Source organism: Prionailurus viverrinus, chromosome B3 (genome assembly GCF_022837055.1).
Source record: "Prionailurus viverrinus isolate Anna chromosome B3, UM_Priviv_1.0, whole genome shotgun sequence".
In the NCBI taxonomy this organism is placed as follows: Eukaryota; Metazoa; Chordata; class Mammalia; order Carnivora; family Felidae; genus Prionailurus; species Prionailurus viverrinus.
In genome coordinates, this window is record NC_062566.1 from 122,337,190 (window position 1) to 122,354,076 (window position 16,887).

The following is a 16,887-nucleotide window of genomic DNA, read 5'->3' on the forward strand; positions in this document are numbered from 1 at the left end:
CTGCCACATCCTCTGCTTCAGGTCTTGTCTTTGTGCTGTACCTCAGGACGTGTTCCCATGTTCTTAATAATTCTTCTAGCAGTATTCCGCTGTTATTGACATTTGTTAGCCTGATGGCAGGAGCTTGGGGTGAGGTATTCTCTATTCAGATAAAACCTCCATCTCAGGTAGGCACTGTGACCTTATGTCTTTGCAATATAAAGTTCCTTGAGCTCCTGTCCCCTTGCTAGCTTTCTGGACCAGCCTGTATTCCTGGCCTCATCTATGTTCTCACCCTTTCTTTCCCCTAGCTGCAATGTATCTTTATCAGTGCCTGAGGTTACAATGTTGTTAATACCCCTCTTCTCAGATGAAGGCTTTTGTTCCACAGAAGAGCCGGGGAGAAGATCCAGTGGGGTTTCTTGTCTCTCCTGCTGTGCCTGCTTCTTTCTTTACCCTAGTTGGCACAATAAATACTTTTACAGTACTCTTGCCAAAGATTTTTGCGACGGCTTAGTAGTGTCCAAGGGAGAAGCTTCAGGAACGTGCACATTCCCTCTATATCTATGGCTCTCACCTGTTAACTATCCTAGTTGATTCCCCTCCAGTGCCTAGCTATGTTTGCCTCAGATAAGTAAATGTTGCATCTTGGCTCTCCTGGGCTAAATTTATCTGTTTAGCTTATTTTAGTTCTAAGTGTGGGAGTGACTCTTGAAGTCTTGCTTTGTACATTTTTATTGAAATTTATCCTACCTCTGCAAATCCATGTTTTAACTTTGTAGTTCTGTACAACGTATTCACAGAAGTATATACACTTTTTTTCCTGTGCTATACATGGAGAACTGGTAAGAGACCATACCAATGATAATAGCATATTCTGACATTAGATCCCAGAAGGAAACCTGATCCTCTCCTTGCCTTAAGATATCTCTCATGTTGACCTGGAGTTGTTCATCAATTTCTGTCCAATTCCCCATGAGGAAATTGGGGCGGGGGTGGTGGTGGACAGGTGAACACATCCTTCCATTGCATTAAACTTCTTTATCAGGTAACACAAAAGAGTAGTCATGTTCTCATTTTCCTGCATTGAGTAGTAACATTTTTATGTGACTTCCCCTTTAAAATCATTAGAATCTTAAACTAAAAACTTGAGACAAAGAAATAAGACTAAGGGCAGAGTTGTAGTGGGGGAATGGGGAGAATGAGGGTGGTCATATGTAGGAGGCTAGAAAAGCATTCATGCAGTTGAAAAGCTCTGTATTCCTTCCACCCCCTTCACTGCCACTTTCCTCTCCTCTGAAATCAAGCTCATTGGCTTCACTCCCTGGGGCAAGTGCTTGGGTGTTGGGATCAATGGGGAACAGGAGCTAGTATTAGGGAACAGCTATCACTCCCTCCAAATAATTGAGTCCTTAGGAGCAGTAATCAGATTTGCTGTACTGTTGTCTTTTTCACTCATTCATTCATTTCAAAACACTTACTAACTTCCTATATGCTAGGCATACTGCCAGGTGCTGAGAATATGGTGCTGAACAAAGTGCTCAGACCTCAGAGTGCAAAGGAGAGTTGATCATCAAATCCTTGTGAAAATAAAATCCTAACCACTTTGCAGGTTGCCAAATCATCAGATCTTAACCTTAGATGTCATTTACTGATTTTTTTTTTTTTTTGTAAGTGCCAGGTCTCTTACAATCTTTGTTCATACTTCATTAAATCCTTAGAATGGTCCTAGGAGGTAGATGAATATCTCTACCTTACAGGTAAGGCAACTGAAGACCTAAGTGGCTGGGTAAAACAGTGATGTAGCTACTGGAGATGGAGGGACAGAGATGCAATACGAAGCTAGAGAGGGCAGCTTGATTCTGAGAGCTGTACTCTAATTGTACAAGATTGGGTTCTCTTCCCAAGTCTGTTGGGACCTTCCTTCTAGAGAGACCATATTTTGCACTTAGATTTATATTTTTTTTTCAACGTTTTTTTTTTTTTTAATTTATTTTTGGGACAGAGAGAGACAGAGCATGAACGGGGGAGGGGCAGAGAGAGAGGGAGACACAGAATCGGAAACAGTCTCCAGGCTCCGAGCCATCAGCCCAGAGCCTGATGCGGGGCTTGAACTCACGGACCTCGAGATCGTGACCTGGCTGAAGTCGGACGCTCAACCAACTGCACCACCCAGGCGCCCCACTTAGATTTATATTTTAATAGTCTCAGCTATGTATGCCTTTATATGCCTATGTATTAATAGGTTAACTTAAATGTAAGAGCCAAGTCCATTTATTTGTAGCAGTAGTTAGACTGCTATAATATCAGAAAAATGAGTGGAAAAGTAAAGCTATTCACAACCAGCTGAAATGTCAACATACATTTAAAAAGCTCTATTACCGAAGCAAACTTGAAATTACCTACACTTGAGATAAGAATGTTAAAACATGAAAATGTATTTGGAAATTTCCCTGTGCTTGGTATTAATTACTTAAAAAGGTAAAGACCGACCCCGTGTTGCTTTCCAGTTTGACAGGGCTTTGTTTATAATGCTTATTAGTAGCCAAAGCTAGCACACTTAATGGTTTTGAGTGCTCATATAGGTTATTTTCTATAACTGGGTCATAATGCATAGTTTTACACATATTTCTATTACTGTCGTCTTACTGGTATGGACCTTTTGGAGGCCAAGCAATGTGTTTTAATAATGTGCACTCATTCAGTCAGCTCAGTGAAATTATATTAAAACTCTGTGTCATGATAGGCTTACAAGCCCTTAGGTGTCAGAAACGAATCCTGTATAATTAGGTAAGTAGACCTCTAGGGTAGGGTAGTGTAGGTTAGGGGAAAGGATCTATTTTCAGAAGTTAAATAGACTTGTTGTAACTTCCAATATTCTTTCTTGTTGCATAGTTCTTTGGTCTCTAATACATAAAATATGGCCTCCATATGATAGATGTGACTAGTAAAGATGTACTAATGTACTTATCAAAGAAGCGGAGGAAAATAAGAATGTTCTGCCAGATCAGTGGAATTGCATTTGTAACCCCCAAATAATGTTAACAGTCCTTTTTTTGTAAAATGGAGATGATACTATATGTTGTGGGATGTTGGTCAAGACACTAACAATTTTATATTTAAAGCAGAAAGGCCAGGGCCTGGTTCCAAGCAGATATTCCTATGCAGAGGACATTGTTATAATTTTGATTATTATAAATTTGGCTTCTTTTTTCAATGTGCTCATAGTCTAGTATAGTTATTTTCTTTCTTTTTTTTAATGTTTATTTTTGAGAGAGAGAGACACCGAGTATGAGTAAGGGGAGCAGCAGAGAGAGGGAAACACAGAAGCGGAAGCAGGCTCCAGGCTCTGAGCTGTCGGCACAGAGCCCAATGGAGGGCTCAAACCCATGAACCATGAGCTCATGACCTGAGCCCAAGTTGGACAGTTAACCGACTGAGCCACCCAGGCACCCCTGGTGTTGTTATCTTCAAAGTGTTTTTACCATGGTCTTCGGTAAGAAATCCTTTATACGTTACTTCCCAGTATGTGATATGGTGTGTGTGCACATAGTCATACACACACATACTCCCTCCTGAGAAAATTTGGAAATCATACTGTCCTTATCATACACATGATAAACTGTATTTTCTATCCTATCCTGCCTTACCCTATTCTCACCCAAATTCATGATTCACTAATGGGGTACAATTCATGGTTTCCAAAATGCTGTCTGGAAGAACCAGACAAGTATCAATACAAACATCTATAATTTACCACCAAGCAATGGCAGCATCAGGAAACCTTTACTCCCTGAGTGATCCTTTTCAGTATTGTATTATCATTACTATTACTATTATTATACAATCTTTTTGCTATCAAAATGAGACCTGTGAAGTAGAAGGCTCCCTTTCATGCCTAAAACAAACATCTGTAATTTGAAATTGATATTGGTAGATGAAAGTACAGTAGAAGTGATTGGATCTGTGCTGGTGGTAGGGAGAGCTTTACAGGAAAATCATCTGTCACAGTTGGAGAAGAAATGAATTTGTAAGTTAAATGAGAATTGGGAGCAGGTGGAGGAATTGGTATTTTTTTTAATGTTTGTTTTTATTTTTGAGAGAGAGAATGAGCAGGGGAGAGAGAGCACGAGAGAATCTGAAGCAGGCTCGAAGCTCTGAGCTGTCAGCACAGAGCCTGACACAGGGCTCAAACCCACAAACAGTGAGATGATGACCTGAGCTGAAATCGGATGCTTAAACGACTGAGTGACCCAGGCTCCCCAAGGAGGAATTGGTATTCTGTTGAGGGTACAGAATATGTGGAACTTTGGATGATTTCAACCTGTTTAGTGTATCTTGAACATTAAGTGCACGTATATACTATAACTAGTCATAAGGTAAAATACCAGGTATTGTGTTGATAAGAGAATCATGAAGATAATGTTAAGTAGCTTTGTATTTATCCGATAGGTATTTGAAAGTCATTGAACACTTTAAAGAAACGAAAAAGTCATGCTTATATCTTAGAAGAACCCTCTATTGGTGGCAGAGTGGACAGCCCTGAATAGGCTGAGAACAAACTTTGAAGAGGCAATTAAGTGAAGCCATGGAAAGATAATGAGGGCCTAGGGGAGATTATAAAGGCAAGGATAGAGAGAATGGATCCAATACATAGTTAAGAATGAAGATGTTTTGGGGCGCCTGGGTGGCCCGGTCGGTTAAGCGTCCGACTTCGGCTCAGGTCATGATCTCACAGTCCGTGAGTTTGAGCCCTGCTTCGGGCTCTGTGCTGACCGCTCAGAGCCTGGAGCCTGTTTCAGATTCTGTGTCTCCCTCTCTCTCTGCCCCTCCCCTGTTCATGCTCTGTCTCTCTCTGCCTCAAAAATAAATAAACGTTAAAAAAAATTTTTAAAAAATGAAGATGTTTTTAGTATATGGGTGATCGAATGTAAAATGTCCCTCTCCTTTTATTTAATGAGGAGCTAGATAGGAATGTACCTTTCCTCACAAATGAGGACCTAAGTCTATGTAGGTTATCCAAGGTGGGAAACCAGATGTCCACATGGGGAGTAGAGAACAAGTTATTTTTTATGGTGTGAATGAAATATTTAATTTCTAGATTTAACCGGTTTACAAAAGAAATTCCTTTTAATTTTACTATTTTTCACTGTAATGAAGCTAAAGTTCTTTTGACAACAACCACAGCAACTATCTAACATTAGGGAAAAGTTTAGGAGTTTGGCATCTGAACTACTTCTTTACACAAATGAGCTGAACAATTTACTTATCCAGTTAATCATCTCTTTCTGGTCTGCGTTTTTATCATAACAGGAATTTGATAAAATACAAAAGTAACAAGAGAAGATTTTGAGGGTGGGGTGGGGTCCCTTGATCTTCATCACATCAAGAGCGTGTTGCACATAATGTGCATAACTAAAAATAGTTCTTATCAGAGAAATGAGTTAGGCCTAGAAATGAATGCAAACAATCTAAGAATACTGTATTCTTGGCTTCCCTACTGTACTACCCGATTACATGTCGGTGCCCACCACTAAAATGACCTCTATGAAGGGAAGAACAATTCTTCTAATCCTTTGTATTCTCCATGCCTAACCTGGTATTGGGCACAGCATGGTAGAAGTTTGTGTCATTGAAAATGTGTCCCACCTTTTGACCAACATGAGCGAGACCACGCCAATATCCTTCACCGGTTTTGCTTTTAGTTTACATGGCCCGGGTATATCTTGGAAAGAAAAAACACCTGATGTTCATTTGATTTCTACCTTCTCCAGCTTCATAGAGCTCTAGAATAAAACTTCTTCTGTAGCCTCAGCTCCACCTGGATCCTGAGCCAATTCTGAGCAGGTGAGAAAGATGTTGGAAGCTACATTTGTATCATTTAGAAGAGTCTAGAGTTACATGTGCTGTTCTAGGACTGATACACTTTGAGTTTGATTCCTAAGTGCATCAGGAGTCAAAGGGAAAGAGTGTTCTTTTTCACATCCTTATATTTTAAAGTGTAGTTATTTTTCACATTGCTAGGAATTCTCTGATATGAAAACTTTGGGCTTTTCAGATCATATAGGTATTTGAGTTTCCTGTTAAGAGGGTTTTTAACTATGGTTTGAGAGTAGTTTTCTGCGATACTGCCTTCATTCAGAGTTGTTCTTTTGAACCCTGAAACATGGTAGAAGCCATATACTGGGGGGTGGAGAGGGTCTTAAAATACACAGCACTTAAATCCTGCAGAATGAAGATGCCTGCCATATACCTGATATCCAAGTTGTCCAGTAGGGAACCAAAAATGAAGTAGAAACTTCACAACTTTCTCTAATAATAGTGGGAGAGCACTAAATTTCAAATCAGTTATTAGCAGCTAATTATAACATTATTTCGTTGTTAGATATTTTATTAATCTGTTGGTGGTAAACTTGAACATGGTTTGGGGCAGGATTTGAGTTAAGAGGTGGGGCAGCTGCTAGTTTATTCCTTCAGTGACACTTGCAAATGCTTTCCTTTATTGTGACCTCTAGCTTAAATTTATGTGACTCACTTAAATGTCAAACAAGCTAAGTGGTGCATTTCATTAATGAAAAATTAATGAAAACCTTGGGCTGGCACATACTACTTGTTTACAATATATATAATTCATTAGGAAGACATCCGTCAAATAAGGGTCTTGGCATGGATCTGGTGGCATTGTAAGTAGGCTTTATTCTCTTCCTTCCAGTTAATGAAAGTGCAAGGCTGGGAAAAATTCACATAAAACAGATTTAATGAGTCTTTGGGGGAAGTTTTACAGAATAGGGTACATGAGTCATAAATATCACATGTAAAGTCTATTTGGCCCAAATTATTTAGGATTGGAAATGGCCATAATTTCATTTTATAAGCAAAAAGTGCCCAAGTGTTTAGATCAGGAACTTAATTCCAGGCAAAAGTCCTACACTCTTTTTAGAGCCTAGTCATTAAGTAGGCTCAGTCTTGAACAACTCATTTAAGAAACCAATTTATTTCCCCCTAAAATGGAGGTAAAACCAGGGACCACTTCCCAGATATGGGGCATAATTATTTATTTTCTGAAAGTCTGTAAAAAGTGAATATCACTTTTTGGTATATAAAACTTCCCTGACCCTGATAATCTGGTTATAAAAAATGGTTGGTACAAATTCTTTTAAATCACTTCAAAAGAATGCTCTGTTTCTGCACAAATATTGGTCCCTCAATATTGAAGTAGCTGAAAATATCACTGGTCTCCTCTATTTCTATGCCTTTTACCTTCTTGTTGAGCCTTTTCCTTTCACTGTTTTCAAGTGTTTATAGATAGTATTAAGACATGGAAGTAGGGACTGGAGGAAAAGATGAGCTATTGGTCACAAAGGCAACATGAAAACAGGTACTGTATTATTCAGCATAATTTTATAAGCACCTAAAAGAGGGCTTCAGACATACCTAGGTGTGGGATTCCAATAGGTGTGTTTATTAAGAACAAGACTGGTCCTTGCCCTGAGGTAGGTGTTTTTTTGTTTTGTTTTTTTGTTTCTTGATTTTTGTTTGTTTCCAGTGAAGAAGTAGAATATTCACCTGCAACTAGAAGTTATAGAATTGAATGTTATGGTTGATTTTATGTGTCAACTGACTCACCTAAGGGATGCCCACATAGCCAGTAAAACATTATTTCTGCGTGTGTCTATGAGGATGTTTCTAGAGAGATTAGCATTCGGCTCAGTAGACAGAGTAAAGAGATCTGTCCTTACCACTATAGGTGGATATCATCATTCATTCCCTTTGTGGGGATGGGGGCTGAATACAGCAAAAATGGGAAGGAGGGGAACTTCCTCTCTTCTTGAGCTGAGATGTCTATCTTTTCCTGCCCTTGGACATCACAGCACAGCCCCTGGTGCTTGTGCCTTCAGATTCTGGGACTTCCATTGGTAGCTACCTGGTTATCAGGCCTTTGACCCCCTGACTGGGAGTTATACTATCCCCCGATTCTTGGGCCTTTGGACTTGAACTGAATTATATCACCAGGCTTCCTGGTTCTCCAGTTTTCAAATGGCTGATTTGGGGACTCCTTAGCCTCCATAACTGCCTGAACCTATAATCTTCCTTTCAGTCTCTCACTTATGTCTACACGTATATACATACATTTATGTACATATATGTACATGTGTGTGTGTGCACATACACACACATTTTAGATTGGTGCCATTTCTTTGGAGACCACTAATGGTTAACAAGAGATAAATCCTATGTGAAACATAATTTTGCAAAGTTAGAACTATCTTCTAGTCTGGGTTACTAGAGAGAGTAGAATTTCATTTGATTCTTGGAGAGTGAGATTTTCCCATACTGGCTTTTTATTGCTTATGGCCTCTTTTCTGGCAGAAACTCTCCCATACCTGACACAAAATAGAAGTAGTCACAGGTATCTAAGGAGGAAGAATTGAAAAGAAAGTGGGAACAGAAGGAAAAAGAAATTACAACACTCAAATTAGAACTTCTAATAGGTGAGTGTGATCAAGGAATTTGGCTATCATGGAGAAAAAGCTCGAAGCATGGAAACCTGATCTCTGGAGCCAGACTTCCTATGTTTAATGGCAGCCACTGTCACTGACCACTGTCCTAACTCTGGGCAAGGTATTCAAGCTCACTCTGATTCTGTTTGTTCATTCTTAAAATAATGACAAAAATAGTTCCTTTTATAACATTGCCAAGAGAATCTAATACCAAGAAGTATTAAGAATGATATCTGCCACATGTTGAAGTTTGTGCCATGTTGACATTTGTTCCAACAGGTTTAATAGGCTACTTGTGGAGAGTTCAAGTATCTTGTGGGATAACAAAGGCCTTGAAAGTTCAGAGCAGAGATGAAACTTGATAATGGTGGGATTATGGCAATTTGAAGTTGGTAACAAGATCTACAGGCAGAGCTGATAGACAGAAGAATTATGGTCAGAGGTAGCTGGTGAAAACCTTCAATAGTTGAGGAATGAAGTGTTTGGAGTTTAAATTCATGGCTGAGATAGTAAACGCATTTTTTTCTGAAAATGAAAGGGGGGAGAATGCTCAGATGGACCACTCATAAGGGGTGAGATTTGTAATTATTAGAATATTAGATCTGCCTTTCTCTCCTCTCACTTGTTGCTTTAAATAATGGGTCTACAGTTCAACATTCTACATTTCAGTATCTTTGGGAAATGCAAAAGATACACTAAATGATAGTGTTATCAGATGTGGCTGTGTGTGTGGAGCCACTGATAACCTCGGTTTTGACACTAGGAACAGTGATTTAATAAGGGCCATGGATGTTATGAACCCCTCTTTTTTAAAAAAAAATTAAATGTTTATTTATATATGAGAGCAAGAGCCAGAGTGCTCACACAAGTGGGAGAAGGGCAGAGAGAGGGAGACACAGAATCTGAAGCAGGCTCCAGGCTCTGAGCTGTCAGCACAGAGCCTGACACGGGGCTCAAACTCATGAACTGTGAGATCCTGAACTGTCAGACACTTAACTGACTGAGCCACCCAGGTGCCCCTGAACCACTCAATGGAGCAACATGCTTTGTGTTTATTTTTCTTTGCTTTCCTCCTCCATGTTTATACAACTTCCTTACACTCCATTTGTATCTGAGAAACATCAAGCCAGGTGGTATTCTGAACCCTCTGTTTTCCCTACTCTCGTCCTTTAGCAATTACGGGAAATAGACATTAAGATCTACAATCATTGATTTTTTTCTTTTCCCTTACTTGTTATGAAGGATTTACATAATTTTGTATTCGTGTGCCCCTGGATTGGGGAGATTGCATTTAAGTTCTTTGCATAATAACAGTATGGATTCACCTGGGATATTTTCAATTGATAATAGTTCAGTGGATTTTAAGAGCCCTACAAATCTCTCAGATCCTTAAAAATACTTCCACAACTGGAGTCAGAAGTTAATTTTTACTTGCCTGTATCTTTTGATAATTGCTCCAATTCAAAATCTCAATGTTTGGATTATTTTGTAGGTGAGGGACTTTCCCAAGAGGACCTCATTAGATGGTGAAATGACAAGAACAAAGCCTGTACTGGACAGAGGTCAAAAACCAGAGGGCTGCAGCCAGCACACAAACGTGTCCTGAATTCCCCACATAACACAGATGTGCACAGGGACTTAGACTTGAAATTAAACGTTGAAAGTTGAAGTGGATTGCTACTCTGTCAAATCTCAAATTCAAATCTTTGTAGACCGGAGAGGTTAGTCGTTCCCCTAAGACCCCCAACAAGCTGGAGCCTAGTAGCAGCTGCTTCTATACCTCTTTCTGCCAAACGGATGGTAAGCACCCTGAGGGTGACTCTTCCCCTTTGTGTGTCCTTTCCTCTAGTGCCTTGCCATGTGCTTGGCTGGGGAAGCAACCATAATGACTTTTAAAGCTGGTGATATGGGTTAGATTGGAAACCACTACCTTGGAGCCTATTTGGATTCCACAAGTGATGAAGGTATTCTGCGGCGTTGCCTCTTATTTTCCCAGTGGGATGCCATGTGATATGCAGTCTAGACTGGGATTTTAAGGTTATCTCCTTGTTAAGTTGAAATCAGCTCTCATTGTTCAAGAAAAGGTCTTGGCTGTCAGAGCAGTATCACTGCAAAGCTAAGGACATCAGAATGGCATCTGCCAACCTGTACACGGTCATCAGGAAGCTGGTAGTCATCCAGACTCATTGAAACAACAGGATCTCAGGATACCGCCAGATGGGGCAATCTGTCACGCTCAAGCTGTAGAGGACAGGATGAGGGTTCTTGATATGATGGGAGGGTGCCAAGTGCCACATCTCTTCAAAAAGAGAGGCCAAGGCCTGCCAATCATGACAATTGCTGTAATGCAAAAAGGTCAGATAGTCTTGTCTTTGTGTATCAGAAATGCCAACCTTCTGTCAATGATGAGGTCAAAAATCTGTACTAGATTAAAAGCATTTGTGCCAGAAGCTTCACACTTCCAAAAGGTCAGTGTCAGTGCCAATCAAAATTCACATACAGAATGGAAGTCTAACTTCTGACTAAACTTACATAGTTTGTTTTTATTTTCTCACCCATCCCTCTGCAACTTTATCATCAAACGTTCTTAAGTATTCGCAGTGCTCTATGCAAACAAGGTACAGAGATTTTGTTCAAACCTGTGATTCTCAAGCCTGAGGATATATCCTATTCACATGGAGGGCTTGTTAGAACACAGATTGCAAGGCCCCACTCCCAGACTTCTGATTCAGTAGGTCTGGGAGAGGGTTCAAGAATTTACATCTTAAATAAATCCCCAGATGGTGCTGATGCTGCTGGTTCTCACACAACGGGAACCACTGTTCTAGATGGTCATACAGAAGAGAAAAAATAATGTTCAAGGATTATACTCACCACATATAGATAATAGGATTGTATCACAAGTTTTGGGTTATTTATTTCAACTCCTTTTTCTCAAAGTTTTTGGCTATTCTTGGCATTTTCAAGTAAACATTATGGTATTTATAGGCAGATGTTTTGTAGCTTTAAACATAAGCTAAAAATTTCTAGATGGTTATATACATACATGTACACATATCACACCTAAGTATACATACAAAAGGAAAAGCTATTTGGATTGACACTTGCATTGAGATATATTGACTCTACTTCCCACCAACTAAATCTGGTCTGCTTGTGATAAATACTTAATAATCTTTCTCTTCATTTAAGCTTTTATCACAATTTTTGTGATTACTTAAGATCTGCTCTATCCTGGCCACCTCGCCCCTTCATCTGTAAGTTCTATGAGGAAAAGGACCATTTTATACACAGCGTAGTGAATCTTTTTCTGAATGTTTAAATGTTGAACCTGTAGTGACTTGGAGGTAGTTCAGGATTTTGGAATCCCCAAATGGACAGTTTGTTTTTTATTATGTCTTCTGTGTGTGGTTGTATGCAGGTCGGGTTGCTTTGGGTTTGGCAGTTTTGTTTTGGGGAAGAGTTCAGATGAATAGAATTGAATTGATGACCTTTCAAAATCGTGGCACATGGTCAGCAGCAGTCTGTATATCCTTTTCTTTCATTCTGGCATTTTTACTTATCCCTAAGCTCATCCCTCAATAGTTATTCACAGCTGTGTTTTGATAACACTCTTTTTCACCTTCTAGTTACTTATATATTCGTATATTTGTGACAAAATATATAGTACTGTTTTATGTGGTTTTCAAAATTGACACAGATATATATTGTGCTAGAGATCTTGTGTTTTTTGCTCAACATCTTTTTCACCTGTATCCATGTTGCCATTTGTAAATCTAGGCCACCTTTGCTGATTACTGCATAATATTTCATAACATCCACAGAGATATTTCATTTATCCATCCTCTATTGACGAACACCCAAATTCATTTCCAATTTTGTCATCACAGATGACACACCAGTGGACGTCATATATTTGTATCCCTCTATGCCTTGCTGTACTTGTTCTGGGGATGTATAAACTCAGAGTGGAATTGATGTGTTCCCCAGATGATTTCGTTTCTTCTTAGGTCCACAGCCTGACTGTATTTCCCATATTCCCTTGCAGATAGGAATGGTTCCATGACTCAGTCTAAGCCAGTGAAGGAATGGAAGCAATGTGAATCACTTTCAAGTCAGGCACCTAAAGTCCTCCCTTATGCCTTCTTCTCTACTCTTTCCAGGCTGGAATGGCAAGGAGTTCCTGGAAAACCTTAGAAGCCATGTAGAAGAGAGGACAGAGCAACATCACAAACTGGGTTCCCAAAATAGTTGACAAGAGAACCATCAGACAGGAAGACTGGCAGTGGACAGTTCTAGAAGAATAGACTCACTGTACTAAATAACTGACATTTAGGCTTTCTTGCTTACAATCAGCATCTAGCATTACTCTGATTAGTAATGTGCTCATATCCCATTTTCTCTAAATTCCAGGTTGCTCTAAAAATGGCTACACAAAATTCTATGCCCAATTAGAAGAAGATTCTCATTTCCCCTCATTCAACCCAATGTTTGATATTATCTGCCTTCATAATTTTTTCCAAACCAGGTAAACTTAGGGGACAATTTCAGTTTCAGTATTTTTTTTTAATTTAAATTCAAGTTAACAGACGGTGTAGTCTTAGCTTCAGGAGTACAACCCAGTGATTCATCTCTTACATAGGACACCGGTCTTCTTCCCAAAAGGTGCCCTCCTTAATACCCATCACCCATTTAACCCATCCCCCCTCCACCTCCCCTTCAGCAACCCTCAGTTCTCTGTATTTAAGAATCTCTTATGGTTTGCCTACTTCTGTTTTTATCTTTTTTCCTTCCCTTCTCCTATGTTCATCTGTTGTATTTCTCAAATTCTGTGTATGAGTGAAATCATATGATATATCTTTCTCTGACTTATTTCACTTAGCATAATATACTCCAGTTCCATCCACGTTGTTGCAAATGGCAAGATTTCATTCTTTTTCATCACCAGGGAGTTTCCAGAGTTTCCAGTGTGTGTGTGTGTGTGTGTGTGTGTGTGTGTATTACACACACACACACACACACACACACACACACACCTCCTCTTTAGCCATTTCAGCCATTCATCAGTTGATAGACATGGACATTTGGGATCTTTCCATAATTTGGTTGTTGTTGATAGTGCTGCTGTTGATAGTGCTGTTGGGGTGCATGTGCCCCTTTGAATCAGCATTTTTGTATTCTTTGGATAAACTCCTAGTAGTGTAATTCCTGGGTTGGAGGGTAGTTCTATTTTTAATTTTCTGAGGAACCTCCATGCTATTCTACAGAGTGGCTGCAACAGTTTGCATTTCCACCAGCAGTACAAAAGGGTTCCCCTTTCACCACATCCTCACCAACATCTATTGTTTCCTGAACTGTTAATTTTAGCCATTGTGACATGTGTGACGTGGTACCTCATTGTGGTTTTGATTTGTATCTCCCTGATGAGTGATGTTGAGCATCTTTTCATGTGTCTGTTGGCCATCTGGATGTCTTCTTTGGAAAAGTGTCTATTCATGTCTTCCTCCCATTTCCTCACTGGATTATTTGTTGTTTGGGTGCTGAGTTTGGTAAGTTCTTTATAGAAATTAGATACTAACCCTTTATTGGATATGTTATTTGCAAATCTCTTCTTCCATTCTGTCAGTTGCCTTTTATTTCAGTTTCAGTATTTTAACTTGCATATCTCTAGTTGCTGGCGAGGTTAGGCACCTCTATATTTATTGATCTTAGGATTGCCCCTCTCTGAATTACCGTTCATCTCATCACCCTCCTATTTCATTTGTGTTCTCTCATTTTCTAGAAATCCCATACCTGAAACATTAGTTGATTTCGAAGGTTGAAAATATCTTTTCTCAGCCTGATACCTGCTTGATAAATTTGCATATGATTTTCTTTATTGGATTGATACCTTAAATTTTCATGAGCTTAATTTATTAACTGTTTCTTTCTCGACTTGTATTTTATGAATCTTCTTTCAGACCTCTTTTCATTCCTGAGTTCACAAATACATTCTCCTATATTTTCTTCTAGTAAGTTTTTTTTTTTCTTTCACATTTATGCCTTTGGTCTACTAGGTCTTAAGTTTTCAATATGATGTGGTAGGAATCTAATTTTTTTTGGTTCTACATATTGAGCTAGTTTTCCCAACATGATTTCCAATTTCCTAAATAATTTATTCTTTCCAAATTTATATATACTAAATTCCCATATAAATGCTTCTGTTTCTATATTCTTTACTAGGATTCCTTGTTCTATATTCTTCCAAAACCGTGCAGTTTTAAATTTCAAGGATTTGTTATATGACTTAACATGTAATAAGGAAAATCTTTTTGTTCTTACTTGAAAAATTATCCGTGTACTAAACTTTGTTCTTTCATGAAAATCTTAAAATCATTTTATTTCTCCCCTATCCTATAAATACAATTTAATGGAATTTGATTTAATTTTATTAAGTAATTTGGAGACAATTTATATCTTTGCAATATTAAGTCATTCCCACTGTGGAAAGGGTATAGACCATTTTTTTAAGTTGATTTATCTTCATCAGTTTGGATTTTTTTCTCCATACAGTCCAAAACGATCTTTATTTGGTTAATTGCTTAAAAATCTTAGATAGAAAGGATTCAATAGATATTGCAAATGGTATTTTATTTTTCATTTTCAATTGGTAGTTTCTAGAATGTAAGAAACTTTGTGTAGCCATGTGAAATTCTTTTTAGTGTGTTGTCTCTTGATATTCGTGTATTTGTAATGACAACGATGGGAAATATTTATGCGTCTTTGCTTTTTCTGCTTTTTACTTGACCGTAACCTTTTGATTCTATGATGAGTAGTGACAAGAGAAAGTACCCATATCTTTTGACACCTTAAAGGGAGTGTATGTAGAGCCTCTCTTTCTATGATGCATGCTGCAGGTTGAAGTAGATAGACTTACAAGGTTGAGAGGTTACCTTTTTATACCTGGATGTTGATGTTTTTCAAGTAAGTTTCTTTAGCTTTTGAGATAATTAAGATATTTAGCAATGTGCTGAATACCCTAACAGATTAGGGGGAAAAAGTGTGAGTATTAGTTTCTAGTAAGATGTAGTTTCTACCTACAGAATGTTGATAACATATTCAGAATAAAGTATTCCATGAATCAATAGTGCCTCTTTATGCACGGTGTAATTTGTTCTATACTACCTGTGTGATTTTGTTTGCATGTATTCTTGTATGTAGCCTAAGTTAGTTTTAAAAGCTTTATCTTTTGAGTAAGTTGATTCTGAGAGAATCAGTGAAAGGCTTGTGATCCCAATCTTCTGCACAAGCTTTTTGTCATAATTTTGGTTTGGTCTAATCTCCACCTACCTTTCATGAACCATTCATTTCCTGGTCTAACAGTTCCTTGACCCCAGTCTTCCTATGGTTCTGTCCTCCAAATTGCCTCTTCCCTTTATTACCACAGCCATGATATACCAATGCTTTATAAATGGGACTTAAACTCAGAGGGTTGTTAAATGAATTTCAGGGGGTATAACTAATGTTTTAAAACCTAAAAAAGGAAAGGATACAGCAGGATTGGATTAAAAATCAGTGTAGCAGATAATATGGTAAATATTATGAAACTCCTGTTGATGAAGCTCTCTTGTCCAACCATAGGGCAAGCAGGGACAAAACCTCCATTGCTGAATTCTTGACGCACTTTCTTTGCATCCCAAAGGGATTTTTTATTTTTTTTAAATTTAAGATTTTATTTTATTTTATTTTTCAATATATGAAGTTTATTGTGAAATTGGTTTCCATACAACACCCAGTGCTCATCCCAAAAGGTGCCCTCCTCAATACCCATCACCCACCCTCCCCTCCCTCCCACACCCCATCAACCCTCAGTTTGTTCTCAGTTTTTAAGAGTCTCTTATGCTTTGGCTCTCTCCCACTCTAACCTCTTTTTTTTTTTTTTTTTTCCTTCCCCTCCCCCATGTGTTTCTATTAAGTTTCTCAGGATCCACATAAGAGTGAAACCATATGGTATCTGTCTTTCTCTGTATGGCTTATTTCACTTAGTATAACACTCTCCAGTTCCATCCATGTTGCTACAAAGGGCCATATTTCATTCTTTCTCATTGTCACGTAGTACTCCATTGTGTATATAAACCACAATTTCTTTATCCATTCATCAGTTGATGGACATTTAGGCTCTTTCCATAGTTTGGCTATTGTTGAGAGTGCTGCTATAAACATTGGGGTACAAGTGCCCGTATGCATCAGTACTCCTGTATCCCTTGGGTAAATTCCTAGCAGTGCTATTGCTGGGTCATAGGGTAGGTCTATTTTTAATTTTTTTTGAGCAACCTCCACACTGTTTTCCAGAGTGGCTGCACCAATTTGCATTCCCCCCAACAGTGCAAGAGGGTTCCTGTTTCTCCACATCCTCTCCAGCATCTAT

At 38.7% G+C, this 16,887-nt stretch overlaps 1 long non-coding RNA gene across 1 annotated transcript; it reads right to left on the reverse strand.

The window, feature by feature from the left end:
* Positions 1-7,814: 7,814 nt before the first annotated feature.
* Positions 7,815-13,202, reverse strand: LOC125169021 (uncharacterized). Its single transcript, XR_007153408.1, has 3 exons — positions 13,068-13,202; positions 10,229-10,231; positions 7,815-7,825 (listed from the first exon to the last, which is right to left on the reverse strand). It is a non-coding gene; the product is annotated as an uncharacterized LOC125169021 (long non-coding RNA).
* Between the last annotated feature and the right edge of the window lie 3,685 nt (positions 13,203-16,887).